Source organism: Dendrobates tinctorius, unplaced genomic scaffold (genome assembly GCF_039654945.1).
Source record: "Dendrobates tinctorius isolate UK_male_01 unplaced genomic scaffold, ASM3965494v1 ptg000073l, whole genome shotgun sequence".
NCBI lineage: Eukaryota > Metazoa > Chordata > Amphibia > Anura > Dendrobatidae > Dendrobates > Dendrobates tinctorius.
In genome coordinates this window covers 33,100,350-33,115,041 of record NW_027361741.1, presented here as the reverse complement: position 1 = coordinate 33,115,041, position 14,692 = coordinate 33,100,350, and the positions used below count along the sequence as shown (strand labels likewise).

Genomic DNA, 14,692 nt, shown 5'->3' with positions numbered 1-14,692 from the left:
ATATATATATATATATTTGGATAAATAAATCATGTATGTTTGGTACATAATAAGAAGAATATAACGTGATAGTTAATAAAATAATAAAACATGCATAGTGGTAAAAAATAAAAAACTATTGCAGTGATAAAAGTATGACCAGTTCTTCAATTAATATAAAAAGAGAAAATGTAATTTTGAACAGTTCTATATGAAACGATAGTAAGTCTGTTAATGAGAATTTATAGAGCTATATATACCATTGAATATTACAAAGTGTTCCCAAAGTCACAGAATTATTAATCCCACCATTCCATGCAGAAACGTAATATAACATGGATCTGCAGATGACCTTCTGTAATAAGCAACCTGTATACACAGATGGCCATCAACTACCACCTCGAAAAATAGTCGCAAGCTTGGCAAGTGAGAAGTAATTAGCTGTCTATTCATAGATGTAAAGCATTAATTAATCATTTGAGATATTAACTATTTACAGAATTAGTATATACTATACCCAACTTTATACAGTTTCTATATAATAAACTGGAGTCTGAACTGAAAAAGTAAATTAATGTGTATGCACAATGTAAGTGCATATTAACACATTACCATTAACCAGAGACAAGAAAAAACAAAAAACACAAATATCCTAAACTAAAATGTAAAAAATAAACTGCAAATAATGCATAAAGGTAATAATAATAATAAGGGTATTTAGTAAACATAATTTTGATCAAAATAATGTGCAAGCCATCCCGCCACGTCACGGCAACTCTTGTGGGACAGTCTTACTCTAGTATTTAAAACCTTTTCACTTGCCAAGTGACGTGAATGTGAGCAAGGATCAAGCGACTGAACCACTAGTAAAAGCTTAGGCCAGACAGGATGGTTTTCCCAGCTCAGAAAGAGGGCGGTCACACCCATATATGCACTGAATGCACAATGAAATGAATAAAAAACTGGAGTCTGAATTGAAAAAGTAAATTAATGTGTATGCACAATGTAAGTGCATATTAACACATGACCATTAACCAGAGAAAACAAAAAACACAAATATCCTAAGCTAAAAAGTAAAAAATAAACTGCAACCCTTGTGGGACAGTAATGTGAACCATAAAAAAATGGTTCACATTCACCTCACTTGGCAAGTGAAAAGGTTTTAAATACTAGAGTAGGACTGTCCCACAAGGGTTGCCGTGACGTGGCGGGATGGCTTGCACATTATTTTGATCAAAATTAAGTTTACTAAATACCCTTATTATTATTATTACCTTTATGCATTATTTGCAGTTTATTTTTTACTTTTTAGTTTAGGATATTTGTGTCTTTTGCTTTTAGTTTTTTAGTTTCTATATAATGTATTATTTTTCTTGTTAAAAAGACTAAATAAATATAACAACTCCAGTAAGTTCTGAAAAGTAAAAATAAATAGTACATTGATATATAGACTTCCCTTCCACCCCCTGTATATGATGATCCATATGCAAAATACAGGATGCCATGTTCAGTGACCTGTATTCAATTGTGTCAGATTCTGGCTTCCTTTATTATTAGATTGCTCTAGTCTAGTTCATAGAGAGCCATATACCATAGGCTGGAGTTGTTTTCAAAATACTGAAGCAAGTTAAAAATTTTGATCATATAGTAATATACAATGGGGGAAATAAGTATTTGATCCCTTGCTGATTTTGTAATTTTGCCCACTGACAAAGACATGAACAGTCTAATTTTAAGGGTAGATTAATTTTAATAATGAGAGATAGAATATAAAAAATAAAATCCAGAAAATCACATTGTATAAATTATATAAATTTATTTGCATTTTGCAGTGAGAAATAAGTATTTGATCCCCTACCAACCATTAACCCCTTACTTACATTGGACGGTATAGTACGTCCGATGTCAGTATCCCCTGCTTTGATGTGGGCTTCGGCGATGAGCCCGCATCAAAGCCTGGACATATCAGCTATTTGAACAGCCGATGTGACGGCAATAGTTAAATGCCGCTGTCAATCTCTGACAATGGCATTTAAATGGCGCTTCCCGCCATCGGGCCGGAAACACTCGCACCGCTGACCCCGTCACGTGGTCAGAGGTCATCGGTTCATCGGCATGACAACCAGAGGTCTCCTTGAGACCTCTATGGTTGTTGATGCCGGATTGCTAAGAGCACCACACTGTGGTTGGCGCTCATAGCAAGTCTGTAATTCTACTACATAGAGGCGATCTGAGCATTGCCTCTATGTAACAGAGCCTATCGAGGTATGGCAGCTTTTAGCCTCCCATGGAGGCTATTGAAGCATGCCAAAAGTTAAAGAGAAATGTTTTTAAAAATATAAAAAAATAAAAAAAACAATTTCAAATCACCCCCTTTTCCCCATTCAAAATAAAGCAACAAAAAAAATCAAACATACACATATTTGGTATCGCCATGTTCAGAATCGCCCGATCTATCAATAAAAAAGGTTTAACCTGATCGCTAAATGGCGTAGCAACAAAAAAGTCAAAACGCCAGAATTACTTTTTTTGGTCATCGCAACATTGCATTAAAATGCAATAATGGGCGATCAAAATAACGTATCTGCATAAATGTGGTATCAATAAAAACGCCATCTCGGCGTGCAAAAAATAAGCCCTCACCCAACCCGAGATCACAAAAAATGGAGACTCTACGGGTCTCAGAAAATGGGGCACTTTTTTTTTATAGCAATCTTTGTATTTTTTCACCACTTAGATAAAAAAGAACCTAGACATGTTGGGGTCTATGAACTCATAATGACCTGGAGAATCACAATGGCAGGTCAGTTTTAGCATTTATTGAACCTAGCAAAAAAGCCAAACAAAAAACAAGTGTGGGATTTTTGCAGTTTCACCACACTTGGAATTTTTTTTCCCGTTTTCGAGTACACAACATGCTAAAACCAATAAAAATAAAAATGTTATGGCTCTGGAAAGAAGGAGAGCGAAAATTAAAAGCGCAAAACCGAAAAAAGTGACAACCTCCTACCCCACGACATTAAAAATGAGTTGTGGCTGGGTCTTCCAGCATGACAGTGACCCAAACCATACAGCTACTGCCAAGGCAACAAAGTGGCTCAAAAATAAGACCATTAAGGTCATGGAGTGGCCTAGCCTTTCTCCAGACCTGAATCCCATAGAAAACTTATGGAGGGAATTGAAGCTCCAATTTGCCAAGCGACAGCCTCAAAATTTTAATGATTTAGAGATGATCTGCAAAGAAGAGAGGACCAAAATTCCTCATGACATGTGTGCAAACCTCATCATCAAGAAAGAGGAGATATGGAGGGCACCACTATGCTATACCAAAACCGGAGTTCTCCTTGAGCATGTTAATGGGTACTGTAATTGTTCTGTCTCTGACATAATTCACAACCTTTAACTGTCTATTTTTATAATATATACATTGATTTGCTGTGAATATCCATAGTATTCAGTTTCAGCCATAGATTTAATGTTTTCATTGTTTTTGGCTCCATCTACTGACCAAAGTCATAACTGCATGTTATTATACACTGTACATCCTGAATTCTATTTCCCTCTCTTCACAATGCATTTTGGGAAGGTTTGCAAAGCACCCTGGTAAGTTGCAAAGCATCGTGGTTAAGTCCAGCCCCCATTTTTCCCTCCAGTTCTTCCATTTCCTCTCAAGACTGTATTTTGTGAACATCTCATTTCTCCACTCCCCTTGCGTCAGCATCGCTGGTATTTTACATGCTCCCTGTACATAATCCCTATCTCATATTAGCCAGATTAGTTAGCTCCCTTGATCAGCTAATAGTGCAGATAATGTACGTTATGTATATATGTATTCCTATGAACCCAGTACTGATTGTATTTATATGTTTTGTTGTAGTTTCACCACATCAATATACCCTACATTCAATAAAGCACAGATTCAACTACTGTCGCCCTTATTAGACCCTGTATAGCGGTTTAGCTGCTTGTTAAGCTACATGAATCCCGGTTCATTTAGTGAGGACATGACAATAATGAAGGACAAAAGAGAAAAAGCAACTTGCCCACAAAGTTGGGAACACCCCAAATTTCAATAATCGGAGTACAATGTTTTATTATTAATCACAAGAAACACACATGCAAAGAAAAAACATAGTACAGACTCAATGAAAACAATTAAAAACAAACAAAGAATTGCCAATTCATGACAGTGACTAACCTCATCATCAACTACAAGAAACGTCTGACTGCTGTGCTTGCCAACAAGGGTTTTGCCACCAAGTATTTAGCCTTTTTTGAAAGAGGGATCAAATACTAATTTGTCACTGTAAAATGCAAATAAATTTATGTAATTTATACAATGTGATTTTCTGGATTTTATTTTTTATATTCTATCTCTCAATGTTAAAATTAACCTACCCATAAAATTATAAACTGTTCATGTCTTTGTCAGTGGGCAAACTTACAAAATCAGCAAGGGATCACATACTTATTTCCCCCACTGTATGTTACTTCCTCCAAAAATAGAATTTTGGCTTATGGCATTTTTGTTTTCAAGTTTGTTCTACTTTTTCTAAAAATGCAGCTGTGAAGGATGACACCGGAGAGATCATGCAAAATTCCTGTGCTGCCACCACATGTCGCAAACCTGCAACTTGCCAAGCAGAATATATGTCAATTACCAGTAGATGAAAGACCTGGATTTTGGGGGAGAGGCTGCCACATGGGAGGTTGGTGGTCTCCTCTGTTTCTTGACTTCTTACCAAAGGATATGTTATTGCAACCTCCCCAGAGAAAAAAAATAGACCACGCTTTACAAGAGCATTTAACCCTTTCGGTCACTGCACTCCTGCACTTTGGGCTGAGCCTAAATCCCTTCCCCTTGCCTCTGGAAGATAAAACACTCCAAAACCTAAGATGAGTCATAATTCCTTAATAGACAGTCCTGGGAAGCCAGTTTGATGCCATCAGATCTGCATGGGCACCAGCTTTTCTATCTGGTTTCCACTGGCTGTTCTATGTATATCCATGCTCGAGTGCTAGAACAGGTCAAGACGCAGGCGAGCATATGCCATGTTCTGGGGATCTCAGAAATATAACTGGTTTGTGGCCAGAAAATATGGTAAGCCCATATTCTCTTTATGAAATAATTGCTGACTCAACAAAGCAGTTAGACCGCATGGTTTGGATCAAGCAGGGGGTCTTCCTGTAAGAACTAGTTGGTGGGGGGTGAATTCCTTCTTTGAAACCAAGAAGCTGGGCCCTCCTGTTGAGCCAGATGTCCTATTACAACTGCATCTTTCACAGCAGCAATATATCAAGGCTTTTTTGACATTTTTTCTCTAAAACATGAAATACCGTACCAAAACCGGGGTGGACATACTATTGGAACCTGTAATACGAAACAACACACAAGGGCCTAAGAAGTACAAGGGATCACTTCTAACTGCAAAGCAGCACATAAATGGATCAAATATGATGAAATATTTGACTGGAAAAGGCCCATATTCCATTCTTGCACTGAGGCCATCTTCTGTCTCTGTCCACTCTTGCACCAAAATACATATACTAAATGATGCTAAATTAAAATGCACAACAAAAAAAGTGTGTAAAAAACCTATATCATACACATTGCAATTTTATATGAATTATATAACAGTAAAACCCACTGTATGGAGTTCTGATTCAATATTCTATTCCAGAATGTAGGCAAAAACTTTACACAGCTTAAACTGGTTACAAAAAGCCTAATTCTGTTTTATATTGTCGAAAAATCATGGCTGGAAAGCTCCAGATTGCACAACAACTGGTTATTGTAACTAGACAATGTCAGCATGCCCAGCTTGATACAGGATGATGACATTCATATTACATCTTCATTTTCTCCCTGTCCTGGCAATTATTTTCTCGGTTTTAATAACATCATTACTATGTACACTATGTCCGCTTGTATTTCAAACGAAAAGTTGACTCCACATCAATAAAAAGAAGACAAAAACTGTTTTGTTGTTCATTTTCATGCATTTGCTTACTTTTCAATGATTCATCTGTTACCAACTTTGCACAAAGTGACACACATTTCAGAATACAGAGCCCACACTGACACAATCTTTGATCAGCACCTTTTAATGTCCTTGGTTTAGTACATGCAGGAAAACTTTAACACCTTACTGTCATCCACCTTACATGTATGGTGCAAATTGGTAGTGGGTGTGTGGAACAGACTCAAAGGGTGAACTTGCCCATTACCTGACAGATAATGGCTGTAACATAGAAAGAATTGTCTGTAATAGCTGTGGATGGAGCAGAGCTTCTCCTGTTAGTCTGTTAAATGCCATTGTCAAACTCTGACAGCATCATTAACAGCGTCCTAGCATAGGGGTTCGTTATTCTATGCACCCATCGAGGGATTGTTGAAGACCGCTCTGATTGTAATCACTGTGCTCCTTTGAAAACCAGCTTTTGGTTGGGTTTCAAAGGTGACCGTGATTTTTACAATGTGCAACAACACTGTGGTGTTGCTGTGTATAGCACAAGTGATCAGATGATCACAGGTTCATGTCTCCTAAGAGGACTATTAAATACAGTTAAAAGTAAAAGAAAGTTTAAAAAACAATACAAAACATAAAGGTTCAAATCATCTCCCTTTTCCCCCCTTAAATATAAAGATTTTTTTTTAAATACTCATATTTAGAATGTCCACATCCCTAAAAGTCTGATATATTAAAATATAGAAATAATAATTAACCGATCAGTAAACACCATAAATAGAACACAGTAAAAAATGCTGTAAGAAGCATTCAAAATGTCATATGGTCTTATGAAACCAAAGTAGAACTGTTTGGTAGAAACAAAACTCATTGTGTTTGGAGGAGACAGAATGCTGAGTTGCATCCAAAGAACACAATACTTACTGTGAAGCATGGGGGTGGCAACATCATGCTTTGGGGCTGTTTCTCTGCAAAAGGACCAGGACAACTGAAAAAATAAATGGGGCCATGTATCATGAGATTTTGAGTGCAAACCTCCTCCCATCATCAAGGGCATTGAAGATGGAACGTGGATGGGTCTTTCAGCTTGATAATGATCCAAAGCACACTGCCAGGGCAACGAAGGAGTGGCTTTGTAAGAAGCATATGAAGGTCCTGGTGTGGCCTAGCTAGTCTCCAGATCTCAACCCCATAGAGAACCTTTGCAGGGATTTGAAAGTCCGTGTTTCCCAGCGAAAGACACAAAACATCACTGCTCTAGAGAAGATCTGCATGGAGAAATGGTCCAACATACCACCAACAGTGTGTGCCAACCTTGTGAAGACTTACAGAAAACGTTTAACCTCTGTCATTACCAACAAAGGATATATAACAAAATATTGAGATGAACTTTTGTTAATGACCAAATACTTATTTTCCACCATAATTTTCAAAATAAATCTTGCCAAATCAGACAAGGTGATTTTTTGGATTTTTTTTCTCATTTTGACTCTCATAGTTGTGGTCAGCCTATGATGTCAATTACAGGACTGTCTCATCTTTTTAAGTGGAAGAACTTGCACAATTGGTGGCTGACTAAATACTTTTTCCCACTGTAGATTTTGATATCTACCATCAAAAGTGAAATAGGACGGTATGAGTCAGGGAGTTGGCATGTTTCTCTGGTTTGGGGATGACTACAATAACAGTGTTAGTCATAGAACAGATGGTGGAAGTTACCCATATTTAAGGCATCTTTATAGATTTTCAATAATTTAGAAAGAAGGGTCTCACTTCCTAAAGAACTGCCCTGGTAAGCCATCTTCACTTGGTGATTTGTTGTTTGCCATTTAGTCCAGTGTGTTCTCCAGCTCTTCCATTGTAATAGGACTATAAAGGAACTTAGAGTCCTCATGTGATAGTTAAGGCAGAGCAAGAGGGGTCCAAAAAGTTGCTTAGTATTTTTTTGTACTTCTGGTGTGAGATGTGCTTGTGAAGTGTGAAAAGAATCCTAGAAATATCTAAAGCCCTTAAGTAATTTAGTTGAGAACTGAACAAGTGTACCAGTTAATTTCTGCAAAAAAGGAAGAATCCTGATGTGCCTTAGTGACAGTAGCTAGAAGAAGACCCACCCTATTTTTCTCTTTAATATATCTTTGTTTTTGGAAGAATCTTTTATTATTGGCTGTGGAGAATAATTGTTGTTTCATCTGATTCTGGGAATCCTGCAATTTTCAGGATGATGATGAACGATCCTTAGTAAATTGGAACTCAACACTTGGACTTCACTCACTAGAAGACTGCTAAAATTTGTAGAAAATGCTTTAACTGCATTTACCTCTTTAATGAGAAAAAGGCCTTCATTGCATCCCATAAAATAAGTGGTGAAGCAGACCTTTTATTGCAGTTGAAATACTCAGATAAAGGATCAACAATATTATTTCCCTGAGTAAAAAGATTTAACCAGTAAGGGTTAAATTTCCCATATGTGAATAAGAACATTATTATGGGGATAAGAACATTATTACCCTCAACTTTCAGTGATCTGAGAGATTACAGACCGTATAATCTACTCTCCTAAGTAGTCTTACAGATAGTTATCTAATATGAGAGCAATGTGGGAGAGTGAACAGTGCAGTAGGGTGTAGCAAGAATATAGCCGATCCCGACGAATTGGCCACATATCTAGGAGCTCTACTTCTTTCTAGACTCTCCCAAAGGATATTAAAGTTATTAGAAGAGCAACCACATTTCTAGAAAACCTATGTTGGAAGTTATTAATCAAATTATAAAAAATTTCAAGAAGAAGAAGAAGAAGGCAGTTGAGGGCTTTAGAGGGAAATAGGAGAATCTTCTACAGCACCTCTTGAGAATACAGAGAAGTTAGATAAAAAGCAGCAATAATCCATAGGGCATTATACAGTTTCCCCATTACAAATCTATATTGGCCTGCCCCATCAATTTCCTTAGCAAGACATACAAATGGAACATTATGCTGTATGAGGATACTAACTCCTCTGGATTATGCTGAATAAGTAGAGTAATATTAAGCCTTACCATTTCAGCACTAATCTGATGTGTTTTAGCTCCAGTGGAGTGGGTTTCCTGTAGGCAAAGAATATTTTTTAAACGCCCTTATATAGTCAGACATGACATGTCACTTATTGGGGGTCTCCAACCCAACAATATTCCACGGTATTAGAGCGACTATGTTAGCCATTTGTTAATATTAACGAATAGCTGAAGGAGTGCAGTAGGTATAAAATACAAGTGCACCAAGGACACCAGTGTACAGTAGATATTAGACATAGATCAAGCATTTCAAGTTTCTTTTTTTCCCCAAATAATAAGGCAAAAAAATAACCCAAAATATAGCCTAACTCACCTGGCCTCAGTAAAGACTCCCATAAGATGTAATAAGTCACATAGAGGGCCGAGTAACCTCCTCAGAAGGCAGGTATTGTGAAATGTATATGGCCACAATAGGAGCAAGTGGCGGATAGTGGAACGTAGCAAAAACATTAATTCTTAGCAGTGACTCATGGCCTGGAATCCCTCTAAAAAGAATGCACTTCTGAAGAGAATTTCATAGATCTTTGCAGATTTATCTAACATAAAACAACAAAAAACTTACAATTCCCCTAGGAGCTTAGCAAGGAGGAAACCGTAATGTGATCTATTTACCAACAGTTTTGCAAGTGCTATCAGCCATGATTATCTTCTACATGCATTTTTTCCTCATTATGAGCCAGCCAGAATAGTGGGATCTCAGGGGAGTCAAAGGCGTACATAGAATTCAAGTGTACCACATGCAGCCAGGCTCGATAAAGAGTGTAGTAAAAAGCTTTTAATGTTCTCAGCTGCTTTTTGAAGTCAATGGACATTACTCTCCTTTTCTGCACCTTTGCAGAGTAATATGGAAACACAAAAATCCTGGGGCCATCAATGCTGAACTCTGTTTTTTTTTTTTTTTTTTTTTTTTTCAAAATTATATCACATTCTCTGTAGTGAAGTAACTTAAACAGAAGTGAGCAAGGAGGGCCACCATGAGGAAATGGCCTAGTTGTAACACGGTGTGTTCTCTCTCCTATGAACAGTGGGGTTACAACCTCTTTTTCAAAGGAATCTATTCTAAGATTTGAAGAATTCAAGATTTCTGTTTTCTCCGGAATCTTGACCAACCTTTCATTTCTACAGAGTTGATTCTCCAAATCATCTTGTTTAATGCGGATTTCATCCAGCATTCTAGTATGCTGCTGTACGTTCCACCTAGTGGGGAAAATCCTTGATGTCACTGACCCTCTTTTAAAGAGCTGTAATTCTTTCTGGGAGTTTATGGATATGATGCCTCATCTTATAAATGTCCTCTAGTATCGTCCATTTCCAGGGTCAGAGATGATAGCGCATTATTGCAATGACCCACAGAAACCATAATGTCCTTAAGATTGGGTTCATAATTATCCTGCTCATTCACAGGAGCACAAACTGGAGGCTCACCCTGTACGTCCTGTTCCAAAAGAGACAACAGATGGTGAAGGATGATGTACACTCGGACCTCCGTGGATATCAAAGATCTCAAGGTTCTCTTCTGCAAGGCTGACAAATCTATACATAGGAGAAATTATTCTGAGCTGGAAGGATGAAACTTATGCACTGAAATTAATTCCACTGAGGTTTGAACTCAGATCATTGGATTCAGAGTCCAAAGTGCTAACCATTACACCATGGATCCAGACATGTATCCAGACGGATCCATGACAAATCTGTACAGACTGGTGGCAGCCACTTTTTAGCGCTCTACAACCTGCATTGACCTTATTGGTTTGGTCTGTCCAACACCATCTTGAATGTCCTGCTCCATTCCTTTGCTCATATTTAGTTTTGCATATTCAAGATTGACATCCATGAGATAAGGATCAAACAGCTAAATGCAGTAAGTTTTGCTTCATAGTTATTAACAGATTGAGGAAACATAAAGAATTAAATTAGGATACGTGTACCAAGCTTTCTGGTACACATCTGCACACATTGCACGCTGGACATGGCCCTAGGATAATTCTTAACATGAAATGGAATGGATCATTGTTTACTAATCAGCTTTAAATGTAACCCCACCCAATACATAAATTTATTTATTCACTTGTTATTTTACCTTTGGATTAGTTTACTAAGGAGAGAATGCTTTATACGAAAATCAAAATGGAGCCACCTCTCCCATTTGTACATTTTCCTTCCAATTTTACTCAAACTTTAAAATGACATAAAAAACTGTTTATTAGTATGGGCTTAAAACCGTTGATAGCATAGCAGATAATTAATCTATTTCTAAAGTATTTTTTCATGGCACAGAAATTAGTGACAAATCATTATTTCTGTCAACATACAGTGGGTATGGAAAGTACTCAGACCCCTTTAAATTTTTCACTCTTTGTTTCATTGTGTTCACTTCGTAAATTCAAAAAAGTTCTTTTTTTCTCATTAATGTACACTCTGCACCCCATCTTGACTGAAAAAAACAGAAATGTAGAAATTTTTGCAAATTTATTAAAAAAGAAAAAGTGAAATATTACATGGTCATAAGTATTCAGACCCTTTGCTCAGACAATCATATTTAAGTCACATGATGTCTATTTCCTTGTGATCCTCCTTGAGATGGTTCTACTCCTACATTGGAGCCCAGATGTGTTTAATTATACTGATAGGACTTGACCTAACAGCTCATAGTGCATGTCAGACCAAATGAGAATATTGAGGTCAAACTAGCCAAGGAGCTCAGAGACAGAATTGTGGCAAGGCACACATCTGGCCAAGGTTACAAAAGAATTTCTGCAGTATTCAAGGTGCCTAAGAGGACAGTGGCCTCCATAATCCTTAAATGGAAGAAGTTTGGGTCCACCAGAAGTCCTCCTAGACCTGGCCGTCCAGCCAAACTGAGCAATTGTGGGAGAAGAGCCTTGGTGAGAGAGGTAAAGAAGAACCCCAAGATCACTGACCTAAACCCAATTGATCATCTCTAGAGAGACCTGAAAATGGCTGTCCACCAACGTTCACTATCCAACCTGACGGAACTGGAGAAGATCTGCAAGTAAGAATGGCAGAGGATCACCAAATCCAGGTGTGAAAAAAGTGTTGCATCATTTCTAAGAAGACTCATGGTTGTACTAGCTCAAAAGGGTGCTTCTACTCAATACTGAGCAAAGGGCAAATACTTATGACCATGTGATATTTTAGTTTTTCTTTTTTAATAAATTTGCAAAAATTTCTATATTAGTTTTTTTCAGCCAAGATGGGGTGCAGAGTGTACATTAATAAGAAAAAAAATGAACTTTTTTGAATTTACCAAATGGCAGCAATGAAACAAAGAGTGCAAACATTTAAGGGATCTGAATACTTTCCGTACCCACTGTATCGCCAATCAAAAAAATGTGCTGCGTCAATGTGTAAACTGTGTGGTGACCAAATGTTTGTATTAATAATCATTGGAAATGTAAAATTTCCATGAGGCTGTTTAGTGGCATTGCAAAGCGTTTATGTTTTAATATTATTGAATATCTTAAAATGATTCCTTATTGATTTCTATTTAATGTCTACGCTAATTTATAATTTTCATCTATACTGAATGTTACATTTGTCTTCCTTTTGAATTTATGTTTTTCCTCACATATTTAATCCATTTCTTGCAGCAATATTATTGAAAATTCCTTGTCTATTTTTCTGCTATATGTCTGTATGATATACTCTTTAAGCCATAATGCTTTTACACTGGTGCACTAGAGATTAGATCTTCTAGGTATTAGATATATTTTAGAACTCATGAAGGAGATCACTGTAGTCTTCAAACACTATTAGAAAAGATAAAGAAAGCAAAATAGAAAGAAAAAAGTCAGTATCAGCGGACAAGCCTGACAGTGGACGAAGCTTTCAGGGGTATCTTCTAGACCCTGAAGATATTTTTCTCTTTACTTGCTGCTGTGTCAATCTTAAATAAGAAGATTTTTCTTAACACTGTTACACCAGTGCTTCTATAAACCATGTCTCAAGTTAAATCCTTGTACTTTTAAAATCATAAAATTGACTCTGCTGACTTTCAGTGCTTTCTTATTTGTAACTCTGGGACTCAATACCAATAGCATACCTATGATATAATTTAAATAATAATAAATTATTATGTAATAAATATATTTATAATTTTGGAGTAACACAGTAGAAATCCTCTAGCAATCCAGTTTTATACTGTTTTAACTGGGAAGTGTCTGCAGTCACCCTATGTGATGATAGTATGCGATGTGTACACTGTCGTGATTCACCTGTATTTCCCCTATGAGTGGGTGGTCATGTGACCTCATGTATAGGATTTGCATACAAGGAGTCATGTACCAACTAAGGCCCTCCTTGCTCCTCGTGCAGAAGAGTCTTGTCGGCATGCAGCATAGCATACTTTCAGTCACACACACTGCCATGATTCAGCAGTCTGCAGTCACTCTATGCAACTCTTCTTCTCAGCTCACAAAATCCATGTAATGTTGAGGCAATGTGAATAATATTTTTCATTGGTAGTGACGGCCTCCCTGCACTCTGCACTTTGCTCCCTCCCTCGGCAGTCACATAGAGTGACTGTCGATTCTTCTCATCTCAGGAAATCAATTTAATGTTGAGGCAATGTGTAAATTTAATTTTCATACAGCCTCCCTGTATGCTGCCCCCTCCTCTGGCAGGGATGCCAATTCACTCACTGCTGCGGCTCCGCACTCTTTCCGACTTCTCCTGCTGCTGCCCGGGGTCTGCACATGCTTAGAACACTCGCGTGGTCCCGCCTTTTAAAGAGACAGTGTGCACTATCCTAAACTGGCTGGGAGACAATTATTAATTATTTAAGGCACCTCCACATGATGCAACGTTGTAGTTTGTTGCTAGTTCTCAGGTTCCAGTGCTCCTATCCCAGTATACCTGTTCAGTATATCAGCCATGCCTGCCTTCTTGTCTATTAGCCATGCCTGTCTGCCTGTCTATCAGACGTGCCCACTTGCCTGTCAATCAGCCATGTCCACCTGTCTGTCTAATGGCCATGCTGGCTTGCCTGCCCGCATGCCCATATATCAGTCGTGCCTGCCTGCATCTGCTTGCCTGGATACCAGTATCTGCCTGTATGTCTGCCGTGCCAGTCCCTATACCAACAATGCCAGCCAGAACTTGCTAAGTCTACCAATCTTGGCTGTACCAGCCTCCTGTCCCTTGGGGGTGAACTGCCATCTACTCGAGGTCAGTTCTGGTGTAGCACATGGTCCCATCTCCTTCATTCCTCATCGGATCATGGTATCTCCACCCACCATGCATCTGAGGTTGGACTTGGTGAGGCACCTATTCACACCCCTCCTGGCTCTCCTCAGATCACGGCACAATGGTCCTACTACCCAGTCCATTACAGTTTGCACAAACCATGGAATCTTCTGGCTTTCAGGCTTCCTCCATCTCTGACTTGTACCTGGAGGTCGCCCATCAGAAAGACCAACAGGACAACATTCTATCCTACCTGTGGACAATAAACACCTGTCTTGACATGCTGACAACTCTGTCTGCATCAGCATCTACCCATTGTGCAACAATGTCTGATGTACCTCAACAGTATGCCAGCTACGTATCTGGATTTGGACCCCCGTCTGTCTGCTCCTCCCCGCTATGGTGGGGACCCTGCTCTATGTCAGGGGTTCATTAATAAGTGCATGCAACACTCTTGGCTCATCGGTTCATATCAGATCGAGTCAAGG

General features: G+C 38.2%; 1 protein-coding gene and 1 non-coding gene across 4 annotated transcripts in view; both read right to left on the bottom strand.

Annotated features, from left to right (window-relative positions):
* RTN4R (reticulon 4 receptor) overlaps window positions 1–14,692 on the bottom strand; it is a 382,116-nt gene that overhangs the window by 16,065 nt on the left and 351,359 nt on the right. The gene's annotated exons all lie outside the window — the stretch shown is intronic.
* TRNAQ-CUG (transfer RNA glutamine (anticodon CUG)) lies at window positions 10,588–10,659 on the bottom strand. The gene has a single exon. It is a non-coding gene; the product is annotated as a tRNA-Gln (tRNA).